We start from the raw sequence: 14,825 nt of genomic DNA on the forward strand, positions 1-14,825 counted from the left end.
GATCTCCAGGAGAGAGGCAGGATGAGTGCAGGAAGATCTTCAGCTGCTGGACTGCAAACAGAAGCCCCAAATGTGAGGAAAATGCTGAGGTTTAATTTGCTGTTGTTTGAAGTGTGGCTGATAAAAGCCAGCACAGAAAGTCCTGATACGATATCATGATGAAATACTCTGGAAAACAGAAGCAGTCAATCAGTTCAGAAGTTCACAGGCTCAGTATTTCATTACTACTGACAGAGTACACATCTGAGGGAGGGAAGAGCTGTACCAGATATTTTCCACTTGTCCGTAAGGTGCACCTGGTACCTACTGGTTCACAAACGCTTGCAGAAGGGACGGGAGGACATCTGCCATGTCCCTCAGGAAGAGGGTTGTGAGGTCCCTCCAGTACTTCCACCAGTGACACCATATTTGGGCCTCTGTATGTTCTTGGGTTCTTGTTGTCTCAGAAAGTTGCCTCTGTGCCTCTTTTCCTTCTGCAGGACTTCTACCTGCAGGCCCACCAGAGCAATAGGCAGGGCCAGCATGTCCCGCAGGAGGAAGGGAGAGCTGTGGCCTTCGGGAAGGTCCCCAGCATGGCAGAGACAACTGGCAAGAGGGCCATTCTCTGGGTAAGTTCTGAGAGAAGCATAGCTCCCAGCTCTGTATTCCCCCAAATGGGATCTCTCTCCCATGGGTATGAATGTGTAATATAGTATCTCAAAATACTCATGGGTACATTAGAAAGGTAGGTTTCAGGAGACAGCAACAAGACTGAAAAGCATTGTTTGCAGACATGGAAACAGTTCCTTTAACTGACAGTGCACTGTGTTTTTTTCTGTGGATAATCATCATCAATATTAGATGAACTAGATAAGGACAGAGGCTGTGTAAAAAAAATGCATCCTTTTCTACAACATTCATGCTACTCACTCCTCGTCTTCAGAAAGGCTTATCTATTAATTTAAACAGGGTAGGAGAGGCTCTCTTTGCTGACCTACACTGTATAAAGTAAAATATGGTTGCTAAAATGGAATGACTGACTTTGCTATAAAGGTCCGAGTTTCTCTTCTCCCTTACCTGATAAATGAGTGTCATCAGAATTACTGTGCTCTCCTGAAGCAATTAGTCATTATTGGATGATGAAAAGTATTTATCAAAACTTCAGGCATGGTGCGATTGATCTTCATTTGAGCTGGAAGGGTTTCCTTGCTGGGTTTTGGAGAAGGAATCCATCAGTGGCACAGCCATCAAACAGAAGGTGGCAGGAATATCCTTGTCAGAGAGATATATGACTATGCAGAAATTCAAAAAGGTGCCAAAAGTGCAGCTCAGCAGTAGAAGTGCTTGCTATCACCCGGTAAAGCCAGCAGGCAGGAGATGGGAAGAGCAGTTAACCAACCTTCCTGAATGGAGAACACCACAGCCTAACTCAAGACATGCGCAGAGGAATTTTAACTAAAGATTTACACAGCTGTGGAATCCTGAAATCCTCTGAGTATAGTACAGTGGCTGGAGACCTCCTTGGGAACAGCTCGTCAGTATTTGCAACCTTAAAAACCTACCAAAGAGCTATTCCAACATGATTTGTTCGATTGACCTTGTTCAGAAATCCCAGCTTTAAGATACACCACCTGGATCAAAGCGTTCTAAAACATCATTTAAAGCAGCTCTTACAGCACTGGGTTTTTGAGCAACAGATGTGGCTGAGAAGACATGAGGATGGCAGGTCTTGGCCTTGTAAAATGCTTTGAGCACCAGATAAATGTTGTCAGGTTTTCGAACACTTAAACTTTGAAGTTTCCATGTGATCCAAATGGTTTGTGGATGAGCATAGTGCAGAAACTCTCCTTGTGTGTAAATCACTGATTCTGTGTGTGAAATAGGTTAAAGTTTACACATGAGAGGCAGCCTTTCTCCTTGGGACACCAGTTTCCTTGTGCTACTCGGTAATTCACATACAAATAAATTAGATGTGTAGCTAAACTGGAAACACAGAAGTGTCAGTGAGAGTTGCATTTGCCATTGCCTCCCTTCCTGGGGCAGGTATTGAAGCAGCAAAGCATTGTATACCGACTCATTTGGACCCCTAAATAAGCAGGCAGGCAAGATTTGTTTTGCTGTTGTTGTGTTTTCTAATGAGTGTTTATTTTCTTTCCTTTTTCTTCTATTTTTTTTTTTTCTTCCTAGCTTAGAGGGACCAATTTTTTACTGTTTTTATAGAAACAAGTATAAATTCAAACTAACTTACTGAACAAAGTTGGGTTACTCTGGATTAACAGTGGTATAAATAAGAGCAGAACTTGGCACAATGTCTCCAAATTAATAAACCTAAATGTTTTCCAACTAATGGAATGGCTTGAATTTGATCAAGCAGATTTTGCTTTTAATCTGTGGAAGAAAAATGTGTTTGCTTGACCTGTAAAGCAAGTTATGCCAAATTTGATCATGAAACAATATTTATGCCTAATTTTTAATGCACTAAAAACAACCGAAGTGGGAAATGCCGATACACTAGTGTAACTATGACTGTGGAAATGGAACTAATGCAATAACTAAAACAAATGGGCGTAATGAAAGAATAAACCCGTGCCAGTTGGTAATTCCTTAAAATTGCATGACTTCGAGCCTAACGAGTAGGAGGGGGAGTCGGGAGCTGCAGCACATCTGACATTTGCAGAGCATTGCGTTGTACAGCATTGCTGTAAGTGTCTGAGACCAAGAACACGGCAAAGTACCGAACTCCGGAGCGTGGTAAGAAGGAACAACATGGGTGTGCCTGCAAGTGGCTCAAATCCTGCATGCTTCTACTGAAAGTGGGCTCGGAACAGTGACATATTTCCCATTTGTTCTACTTGAAGAAAATCAGCTAACAGCGTACAATCTTGGCAGACGGCACGTGCAACAGAGTGCTGACTTTGCATATCTCCAAAAATGGTAACAATTGTACAGCAAAGTAAAACTGGATGGATGCAGGGAGGAATGGCTTCCCCTGTGAGTGGTTTTGTTCAGATTTTTAAGCATCCTTTTAATGTTGTTAATAGATCTTCGTAAAAATAAATTATTTAAGGAGGCTTATCTTGAAAACGCTACTAGAATTATGACTAGGAAACATATGAATCATTGCTGTTCCATAGCACAATTAATTTCCATCACCGTGTTTCTGACCTACTTACACAGACCGCAAACACTAATCTCAGTGGGTAATTAAAAGAGTGTAAATATCATTTGTCCAGTCCCCAATGATTTGTTTTAGAAATCCAATGAGCTCTCTACAGTAAACTTGAAGATAAGAAATCCTCAGTTACATATAGACTTAAATTATCATATAATACTAATGATTCTTAATAATTGGTTTCATATTTTACACTTAGAACAATACAAACTGTATTTAACAGGTAATTAAATTTTTTCACCCACAAATTTATTTCCCTGACATCATTCTGATGCAATGAAATGTGGATACATTGTACAAAACAGACAGCTAGATTTGTCTTTCATTTAATCTCAGATAAAATATGCGCAATATTTTTGTTGATGTAAATGAAGTTTCCTTCAAAATTTACTCCTGGCCTTCTAAATGCATGCATGTATTTCAGACAGGGGCCAAAGTAATCAGTTTCACAGTCAAGAAAATATTTGGCTAAATGTCATCCTGGTTTAGTGTTAAAAGAAAATTAACAATTAGAAATAATATGTATTAGTTGTATGTATAATAGATTACACTTGATGTCATAAAAAAGTGATGAAATAGATAGTCATACAGATGGAATGAATGTTACAGGCACAGGAAATTGAGAAGAGAAGCAAAAGAAAAAAAACCATGACAGCAAGTGAAGATTTTATAAACTACAGTAAGAATGATGGGTATCTCAGCAATGTTCCAATCCAACTAGTTAAAGATGGTAATTATCTAATAATGGTGAGGATTTTCTTTCCCAGTTTTTTTTTAAATTCCTTTTTCTGATCCATTCTTATTTATTTGTTCTTTTTTTTTTTTTTTTTTTTTTTTTTTTCCAAACTCCGTTCTCTACCATGAGGCTAAGATGGAAGCAGCAGCCATCTCAGAACTCTGGATGGGCTATCTGCTGTTTGACCCTTACTTCGACAGAACTGAGTGAAATCCCTACTGTAGATGATCCCACAGAGAGTGTTTCTCAAGCAGCAGTTGTACAATCCCTAGATGTTCCACAGTGTGATAAGGAAGCATATTTCAGAAGTAAATGTAGTAAGCTGTACTGCAACAGGCTCTTCAGCCCTAGTGTTCTATTTAGTGACTGTAAGAATGCTCTCTGCTCAACACTTGCTATTGTCATAGCTCTAGTGAGAGTCAGAACACAGAGCTGAGACAGGAGAAGCCAATACATGCTCATTGCTATCAGAGCCTCCTGAGAGAGAAAGCTGTTCAACTGCGAGTGGCAGAGAAGTCTGAAAAGGGGTTGCATGCAATGAGGCTATCCTTCAGCTGTGACATGCAGCACCTGGCTGCATGTAGCAAATGAAGTAAACGCATGAAATAAAACAAAAATTTCTGTTGCGGAAATAATTATTCAAATGTTACAGTAACAGAAAGGTACTCCTTTATCACCTAGCCAACACAAAACATGGTGAACAATTGATATGGTTCTGCTTTATTTTGGGTTTGGAACTTCCTAATTAAATTAGCTTTGGGTAGAATGCAAGCACAATGAATTTGGGCTGTAAAGGTTGCATTCTGAAATTATTATAAGCCACTTAACAGAAGCCTAAAAGAAAAAATGCTTTTTCAGCCTCTATGACTGCCTTGCAACACTGCAACAGCACTGCCTAGCAGTGTTTCTGTAATTAACCAGCCTTCACAGTGGCTTGCAGAAAAGGAAACGCTGGTGACTGAGATGTGCTGACACAACAGGGAGCCTTGCACAAGGGTTACCTCAGGAGGGTCCAACCCTTCGGCTTGGCTGGGCTGCTCTGACTGAAGAGGAGCTGTTGAGGGCCATGTCTTCCAGGCTTCTCCAAAAGTAATGCCGCTTAATTATTTCCATGGAAACAACTGATACAAAGAGCTCAATAACATTATTTGACAGAGCAAATTCTCAGCTACAAAGTACTCTTTTTTTCCAGCACAGCCACCATTATTAGCCAGGTGTTTTTAACAGTGATGAACAAGTGCCTGCATGCTGCTCTTGTAACAATCTGCACCAGTGGGTGTGACTCGCTGTTGCTGTCACCACTGCTGAAACACATAGCCACTGCTGCACTGTGCTCACATCCGCTGTTTGGTCTCCGTTTGGAGCCAATGAATGTTTGTGGGAGCTATTTTCTGCATGGTGGAATTCAGTGACACACCTTTGCTTCATCCGCACTGTGTCAGACACCATTTTGTCAGACTGCCCCTCTGCTGCCATCTGTCACACGGCAACAACATGCAAGGGACCATTGATGAGAAGGTTCAGCCTCTGCTGCCATAGCACCAACAGTCACCGATGGCATTGTGGGCCGTCATCATAAAATAAGTGGCATTACTTTTGGAGCAGCTCTCATAAAATATAGAATACAATGTATATATTTAACAACACTTATTTTTATAATTAATATTCTTATTAATACCAAAAAGAAGGTGTCAGTCATGGCCCGAACGAGTTATGGAGCACCTAGTGGGAAGGCAGGGCCAACCCAGGGGAGCTCAGGTGCATGCAATGAACCTGAGTGACTGGAAGGGGTGGAGCCAGGATGCACCCCTTCCCAGACCTCATTTAAGGGCTGGCAGTGGAAGTAAGGGTGTCTTGCTGGAGATCTCTGCATACCTGGATCCTTCTAAATGTAGGTAGTTTATGGTTTGGGTTTTCTTCCTTCCTTCCCCTCTCCCCTCCCCCCCCCCCTTTTTTTTTTTCCTTCTCCACTTTCTACTTTTTTCTGTGCCCACTGCTGTTGTGTCTGAGTGGATCCTTGCTTGCTGCAATCTGGGGTCTTGCTGCTCTGCTGTCTTTTGCTTTCCATTGTATTTCAATCACATTACAGAAAGTAACAAAACCATAAGATGAGGGGGATATTTGAGCCTGTTTCTGTGAAACTGATGCATCAGCTTTTTTGATGGCAGTGGTTCCAGCTCTAGTGAGGTCTCAAAGGGGTTGCCAGAGATATAATAACTCAGGAAAAAAAAATATTTTCTTATGTTCTATCCTTAGAAACACTTTTTCACAAATGTATGTATTACCAAAAAGCAGTGATGTGAATGAGGTGTGATTGTGAAGGGAGGGGTATTTCTCTCTGTCAAGAGAGGGCTTGTTTGGTGAAGAGACACAATTAGATTTTTAAGTCGAGTGTCTGGTTACAGCTCCATGCATTCCATTTCAAAATCCTCAGGTAATTTATTTGTCAGCTGAAAATGGAGTTGCAAATAAACAAAAAAATTGATGTTTTTTCCAGCAATCTTGAAACTTATTGTCAAGTTCCTTTATCCAAACGGAAAGCACAGCTGCATATTTTCCCTGTTCACAGGGCTGTGTTTAGCCAGTATATTGAAAGGCGTGACAAGGTCTCCCTGCTACAGCTATTTTAATTTAGAGAAAGCAGTTACTCAGCTTCTGTTCTCTGTCTTGTTACCTACAGGTCCTCTGGTGTTCCTGTGAGAGAAACGTGTGCTTACCATGTGCAATGCTATCTCCTGTGCTTTCTAAGTACTCTTTAGTGACAAAAGCTGAAGTACAACTTCATGGAGTAGTTGCTCTGACACGTGAGAATAGTATTCCACAGGAAAAAAAACTTGTATAGCTAGTAATGTGATCACTAATAAAAAATAAAGTAACAACATGATTTCTCCAATGTAAAAAATTATTTTAAGAGCTGAGGGACAAATTATGGCAAAAAAGAGACAACTTTATTCCATTCAGGTCCGCCTGAGCTTTGTGGCTGATTGAAGACACGTATGTTATGCCCGACTGCATCCAGGTCAGTTTATGATTACTTTTTTCAATGAATCTTTGTTTTGGCTGATAACAGACCAAAATTGAGGAAAAGCTACACAAACCACACACCAAACAATGAAAATGAAAGATGCAAGAATACTGTGTTTCCTGTGGAGAAACACACTCCACGGGGGGGGGGGGGGGGGGAAGGCTTGATACTTCCTTGAGACATACAAGTTCAATCTACATATCTGTATCCCATAGCAGCTTTAATCTTCTAGGAGTATGTGCTTTTTTTGGAATCTCTCTTCTTGAACAACACTGGAGGTTGCTAGCAGAACTTGCAAGTGGAGCTGAGAGCCATGAGGCAGTTATCCTCGCTGTGTTGGGCAATGTACAAATTGCACTGTCCAGAAAGTAATACTTGCACTTGCTTTCTGCATTGCATTTCATAGCCGTTATATTCCACTTCCAAATACAGAGTTGGATTGTACTCATGTTATAGGTTTTTTCTGTATAGTTTAAAAATCAGCATTTGTTAGACTGTTTAAAGCTTGTGCATTTAAAATACTGAACAGCCATGTGTGACTTACGTTGCAAACTCCAGTATTTTTACATGCTATAAAAAATGTGGAAAGCTTCCTCATACCTTTCCTCCACTACATATTCATTTTTCTTATATCTGCCAGATGGTGTGGAGCAAATTATTCTAGTGCTCAGACCATGCGAATTTTAAGCAGATGAATGTAACAGTCTGTGCAGCACTTTGCCTCCTTTTATCATTGACTGTGGTGCTGGTCTGTTTGATCACACCCCAGAACAAACAAATCTCATTAATCAGTATTTTTCTTTTCTTACCCTTGGCTGAATTTTTTTTTTTTTTCTTCTCCATTTGCTTCTGGAGACTCTGTTTGGAAGCTTTGTTTTTAGATGGAGATAATTTGTTTGCTTCTTCAGTGCTTTTATTTAAAATTGAATTTTTCTTTAAGAAAAAATGCTAGCTTGATAAAGATGAGAAATAGCAGTGTTCATGTATAAATGAAACTTGGCCTGGACATCTATAATGCAAGTTATCCACTAGTAGTCTGCAGCAATTTACATCTCTGTAGTAGAAAGGTTAATGCAATTTAAAATCCATGTGCCTTATATCACTAAGACTTACTGAAGCAGTCATTAAAGATTCTGAGTTGCACAACTTGGATATAGTTACCTTACCTCAAGTGTCAGCTGGCTACTTGATAATGTCTTCAAATTTACTCTGCCACTACTAAAGTAGTCTCAGAGCACTTCTTACTTTCAGCTCACTGAGAGGGACCTTCGGAGATCATCTGGTTTAACTTTCCATGTGAAGTGGAACTGCTGCTGGATCAGGTCAGCCATGGCTTTTTCTGGGTGAGCCTTGAAAACCCTGGAGTATGGAGACTTTGTTGTCTCCCTGGGGGAACAGCAGTATGAACCCACTCTCATGTTGTGGTGTCTTCCCCTGAAAGTAGTTTTCCATGGGTCTAGTCCAAACCCCTCTAAACAAAATTTGTGTCCATTGCCCCCCTTGTTATATATTCTGTCCTTACTGAGAAAAGATTGAGTCTGTCATCTTTATGGCATGGCTCCCATTCAAGAACAACAGGCTGCTAATACATTACTGCTTAGCTCTTCCTTGCTCAACTGAACTAGCTCAGCTCACTCAGCTTCTTCTCACTGCTCACTGATGGCTCCTATGTGATGCCCCTGTCTTTGAAGGACCATCTCCAGTTTGTGAACATTCCCTTCAAACTGTGGGCTCTGAACTTGGATACAGATATGCCCTGGTATATGCCCTGGCCATTACTCTCTTCACAGCTGACTTAAGAAAAGATTCTATTTAATATCCTCAGCTACTGAGTTCTTAATGTAGGTTCCTTAAATTAGGACCTTGACCCCAAAGACCTATGGCTCTTAAAGAACTGTAGAGGAACACACAACTCTTGGCGCAGTCATGGCTATGATTCCAAACGTCATGGGGGCTGATTAAAGGTTTCAGGAAGATCATTCCAGTAGGAACTTTTATCTGGTAGCACGAATACACTGTGTCCACTCCTCTCCCAGATTAAAAAGAGAAGGTAATGAAGTTATTTTTGCAGGCCAACACGCCATTACTTGAATACTCATCAAATTAATATAAAGGAAAATACAATTTTTTACTTGGTTGCTACTTTTAATAAGCTTCTTGCTGGAGAGAGGAAGTAGTCAAATGCTCTGGGATTTTTTGGGGGAGTAGTAATGCTTTTAACACTCGTTACAAGAACGAAACTTAGTTGGATGGCAATACGCACATATTTCTAGAAATCTACTTAGAAAAAATCTACTTAGAAATATGGGATCTGTACTGGGAGGGAGTCTTCTTGTTGAAAGCACAAGAACACTGTGCTCAGTGATAAAGAAAACCTTACTTATCTCCTCTTCAAAATTAGAAGACCTTGTTAATATTCCAGACCTGGTTTATGGAACTGCTGGCAATAGCTGCAGATCTATTTGAATCAAAATGAAAGCTGATGGAAGAAATCAAAAATGCAGTGCAGCAGCTCAGTGTTGATGCATACCAAGGATGGTAAAGACCACGTAAAGGAGAGGGCAGGTAGGAAAGTGGCACCTGTGCAGATTGAGATGTACTGCAAAACATGTCTTGGAATATGATGAAACTTAAAAAACTGTATTCACTGAACGTCAGTGAGCTCAGAAGTTAGGATAATGCTTAGCTGTGCTCCTGTCTCAGCCAAGGATAAATAGATTAATATGGTATTTAATACAAAGAATCTTTCTGCTCCTCTTTCTTCTTTCTTATTCTCACCTCCCTCAATGACAAAGTCACAGTTGCATACTACACAGCATCTGGGCTCATCTCCTGGGACACCTGTGTCACTGTACCTAGAACATATGGCCGCTTTGCCTTTCCCCAACCAGAGTTTCACCTGCAGCTTTTTCTCTTTATTTGTTCTATTTCTTGTCTTCCTTCTGTATTCTTCTTTTTCCTCCAATTAAATTCTGTTTCTGTTTAGAATTGATTTATAAGCATTGGTAAGTTCTATTTTTTTTTTTAATCAGGAGTAAATGTTGTATGCAGGAATACATACATAGTATGTGCACAGAGTAGAGAAAGGCTTCTTAGGATGGACAGGGTTGTCAAGCCATGAGCTGTACATATTTTAACACATTAGGATTAAAGGAGAACAACTGTAAGGAATAGGATAATTCAGGCTGATGTTTAGAACTTCATGCCAAGGTGATGGCAGGGAGACACAAACTTGCCCCTTAAATGAATGAGTCTTAAGCCAAAAAACTGTGATACCCTTCCTGTTCTTTAAATGATTTATTTTTCAGTGTCTCTTCCTACTACTCTTCCGTCTTTACTTTAGAATCATATCCCTTTAGAAAGTCTGAGAAGAGTCTCTGTTAAGAAAGATATTTTTTCTCTTCATCTTCCTTCTGTTTTTGCTTCCCTTTCTCTTGTATCTCTCAGATCTTCTGTTTTTCTGCCCCTGCACTACTACTGCTTTTCCTCTTGGCATTCTCATCTTTTATACACACTGCTCTTTTTCCTTCCCCCAGGGGGAACATAATGTTGGAGCTGATGTGATTCTAAAGTAGGATTCCTCCTGGAGCATCCAAATGATAGGTGTAAGTAGAAAGAGATGACTTTCTGAAGGTAGAGTTGCTAGGGTGAACTACATCTCAAAAACCTTATGATGAAATTAATTAGCATTTTCTTATATTGACCCTATGAAACAAGAGAAAATTCAGAACAACCAGCTCAGTAAGATGAGAACTGAAAGCACTGATGCTAATTTCAATCTTAACTTCTGTTGAGTTAGTTTATAAAAGCAATTTCTTGCAAGATAAACCAGATTATGAATGTGTCTGTTAACTCATGGATGTCCAACCTTCTGGCTTTCCTGATCTACGTTGAATGAAGAGGAAGTGTCTCGTGCTACTGAAATTGCTCTGAAAGTAATGCCTCCTAATTATTTCCATGGAAAATATAACCAATTTGAAGAGCACAATAAGATAATTTGATAGAGCAAATTCTCAGCTATGAAACTTTTCAAGACAGTCACCACCATTAACTACGCATCTTTCACCAGCAATGAACAGCAGCCTGCGTGCTGTGCTAATGAAAATCTGCACTAGCTGTGGTGACTCACTGTTGCCACTGCTGAAGCACGACACCACCTCCTCACTGTGTTCATGTCCAATATTTGGTCTCCATATGCACTCAGCTAGCATCCATGAATGTCAATGGGTGCTGTTAGAGGAAATCAACAGCATGCCTTTTGTTTTAGCTGTATTTCCATGTCAGACTACCCCTCTGCTGCCATCTGTCACAAAGCAACCACAAAGGAAAGTAAAGGAATGTTAGTGGGAAGCTTCAACCTTTGTTGTCATACCACCAACAACTGCAGCTGACATTGAAGGCTTACATCATAAAGTAGTGTTACTTTTGGAGCAGCCCTCATAAAACATAAAATATTGTTAATGTATAGGTAACAAAGCATTTTAATTTTTATTTTTCTTAAAACATTGAGAAAGAGGAAAAAACCAAAAGACTAGTGAGATATTTGACTGTTTTTGTGCAACCATTAGCTGGTTCAATGGCAGTGGCTGCGACTCTTAGTGAGGTCTCAAGGGGTATATCAGATTTTTGAGGAAACTTTACTCTTCCTGTGTTTCATCCTTGAAAGCAGTTGTTCACAAACCTCACCAGCTTTCGACAATATGTATGTAAATGAGGTGTGACTGTGAAGTGAAGGATATTTCTCTCTGGTAAGAGGGGGATTACGGAAGTCTGATGAAGTGTCATGATTAGTTTTTTGAGTTAAATGTCAGACTGCAACTTTATGCATTCCGTTTAAGAATTTGCAAGCAATGTATTTATAACAACTGGAAATGGTGTCATAAACAAATTGATTTTTTATTTGAAATCTTGAAATCTATTCTCAAAGTTCTTTATCAAAACAGAAAGCATGGCTGCGTATTCTTCACTGTTCAGAGCACTGTGTTTAGCCAACATATGAAAATGCATACAACTATTTGCCATCAGTTGAGTCAGCACTGCCCTCCCTGTGCCCTGCTCTCAGTGTCAGCACAGTGCTGGTAGTGCACTGACTGCGTGGCTGCTGCTGAGCCCACAACTGCAGGCAGAGCTGCAGCTGTACAGCGCAGACATGGTGGCCACATTGCCAGCTGGGCTGAGCAGTGCCTGTGTTAGCTGTTAATTAGTGGTAGTATTAACTACTGAGAATGTTTTAAGTCAGTAACATTAACCACCATGGCATTAGCCAGGAGTGGCACTTTCTTTCAATCAAGACAGAGATGGGAACCACCTGCAGGATCTGTACAGGCAGAGAGATGGAAAAGCTCTACTAGGTCCATGCTAGGGATTACAAGACCTCATTACCTCCAGCTTCCTAGCAAGGCTTCTTTGCTGGATAGTTAACACTTTGCTGCTATGCTAGTCTTCCAAGAAAAATTGATGTATAGTGTTCCCCAACTCATTTCTATCCAAAAGAGAAAGGGTAACTTAAAAATGTCCAAAAATCTGTCCTTGGTTAACGTGCATGACTTGATAAAAGTTGATCAGAAAGCTTATAAAAACTATATGTGGGAGAACTTCAGAGTTGCAGAAAAAGCAGGAGGGATATTGGAGCTTTCTGTTGAATGAATGTCAACAAATAGGCAACACAGCTGCACAAGTCTTAGACTTACAGCATCACAAGGTTGGAAAGGACCTACAAGATCATCTAGTCCAACCATCTTCTTATAACCATTACTACCCACTACGCTACTAAGCCATATCTTGTCTTGTCCTGGTTATTTTAGATTTGTTAAATGTTCAAGTAAATATGCTATTAAAAAGATGAGGATATAAGAATATAGCATGATTTCATATGCTTGATAAGGTCTATAGCATTTCAGCTTCTATTTTGGAGGACTCAAGATGTCTTTTCTTTCTTTAGTCTTCCTGCAGATTAAAACGTTTTGCTGTAGGACACTGCATGCTTTTCACAGAGTATTTGTACTGAAGTCCTTAGCCCAGCCCTCACACAGGGGGTGCTAAGCAGCATTCTCTTATTCTAAAAAGTGAAAAATAGAAATCTAGAAATCTTCACTATAAAATCATTCCATTATATTAATTTCCATTAGAATCTATGGGAAAATAAAGCTAATGTAAAATGATGTGGTATCTTTGAGAAATGCAAAAAGCTGAATAGGTGTTTTTCTAAGAGCTAATATTATTCATGTAAGAAAATATATAATTATTTGCTCACAGGCGTATTCAAGTGTTAGGTTTTTTTTTTCATGGTGAGCAGTGTCAGGTGGTTATGTGTCATGGATTTTTTCAGGAGATCTGGCAGCTGACACAGTGTCCTGTCTCCAGTTGCTTGCCTGCGTCCCTGTGCTACTCCATCTGTTGTCCTTGTTGGGAAACCAAACAAGCTAAGAAACTGCTTTTATGTTGTTGTTGCTAGGCTATTTTTTAGCCCTATCAGTTTCACAGCCTGATGCACTATCCAAATAGCCGTGCTAAAACAAGGGAAAGGGTTCTGCAGAGACAAGAGTGAGCAGTCAGGACTGGGAAGGACAGGGATTGCTTTGACAGTGCTGCAGTACCCTCTCTGAAAATCTTTTTCTCCCTTGAAACCACGTGCTGCATGTTAAATATGACATACCACTGGTTGTGTGTGTTACATATTTCATGCGACATTGCATAGGCAGGAGCCACTTCAAAAAACCTTTAAACTGCAGAATGGAGCACTTCTTTACCTGTGGTAACGTAATTCTGCTCCCCTTCTTATTACAATAGCATTATAATAATAGTGTCATACTGCTATAAAGGTAGCATTAGAGATTCACATATTACATGAAAAATATTCTGTCATTATTATACAATGCTGCACAGTATGACAACATAGAGTATGTATATAGTATAATTACATATTTTTAGAAAATGAAAAGAGGTTTGAACCAGCATTGAGTTATTTGGGCCATGTAGCCTGCCTATGACTTACCAAGCATAGATGACTCCCAGTCATTCTCTTTTCTAGAGGCATCTCTTATGACAAGGAAATGTGCACTTGTATGATGCAAGATGGGATTCAAGAAAATGAATCCTGAGTGTGAGCAGCTTCTGCTTTCTGCTATCAGTTGCATGTCTAAGGAGTCTGAGCAAGACTATGTAAACGGTATAATCCTTAATGATCCTTACCACCTTCTTCCCCAGTACTTTTTTCCAAATGTGGACAAAAAGCCAGCACTTATATAATAAATCCAATCCCCATGCATACAGATCAGTAATCCATGTGCCTCGAGCAGGTCGTTATAAGACAGAAAAAAGGCTGTACATATGGCTCACCCTTGCAAAGGCAGAACTTGTGTAACCAGCAAGGTCACCAGTGCTTGAAATACCAAAATGAGCCTTGGGATACATGTGATAGCAGACAGTTCTTTATGTTAATCTAGACGTAGCTATTACAATTAAAAAAAAAAATGCAGGAAATATAGAGTTTGCCTTGTTTTCCACGGGGAAACAAGTTGATCAGTATCTCTACCAAAAAAAGTCACTTACCAGAGTATATCACTCCCTTTGCTTTTGCAAGAAGCAGCAGCTGTAGCAGCACACTCTTCTTTCTCTCTAGAAACAGACTTGCTCATGACAGAGAAGGATATCTGTGCAGAGCAAGCAATGTAGTATAATAACATCTTAAATAAGAAAGAAAAAGGAAGAAAATTTAGCGAATGTCTTCTTTTTGTTCCTTTAGGATTCTTATATTGCCTTTCTGATTGTTATTCCAAGCTGTGAATAGAAGAATGACACACACTAACAAATGACCTAAATTTGCCAAGCTGGGGCATTACAGAATGAAGTTGTCAAGAGGCAGGATACAGTCCATTTTGACACGGCTGGGGAAGTTTAAATTCACTCTCAGT

This window comes from Lagopus leucura, unplaced genomic scaffold (genome assembly GCF_019238085.1).
Source record: "Lagopus leucura isolate 7727_CA_CO unplaced genomic scaffold, USGS_WTPT01 Super-Scaffold_100004, whole genome shotgun sequence".
Taxonomy (NCBI): Eukaryota; Metazoa; Chordata; class Aves; order Galliformes; family Phasianidae; genus Lagopus; species Lagopus leucura.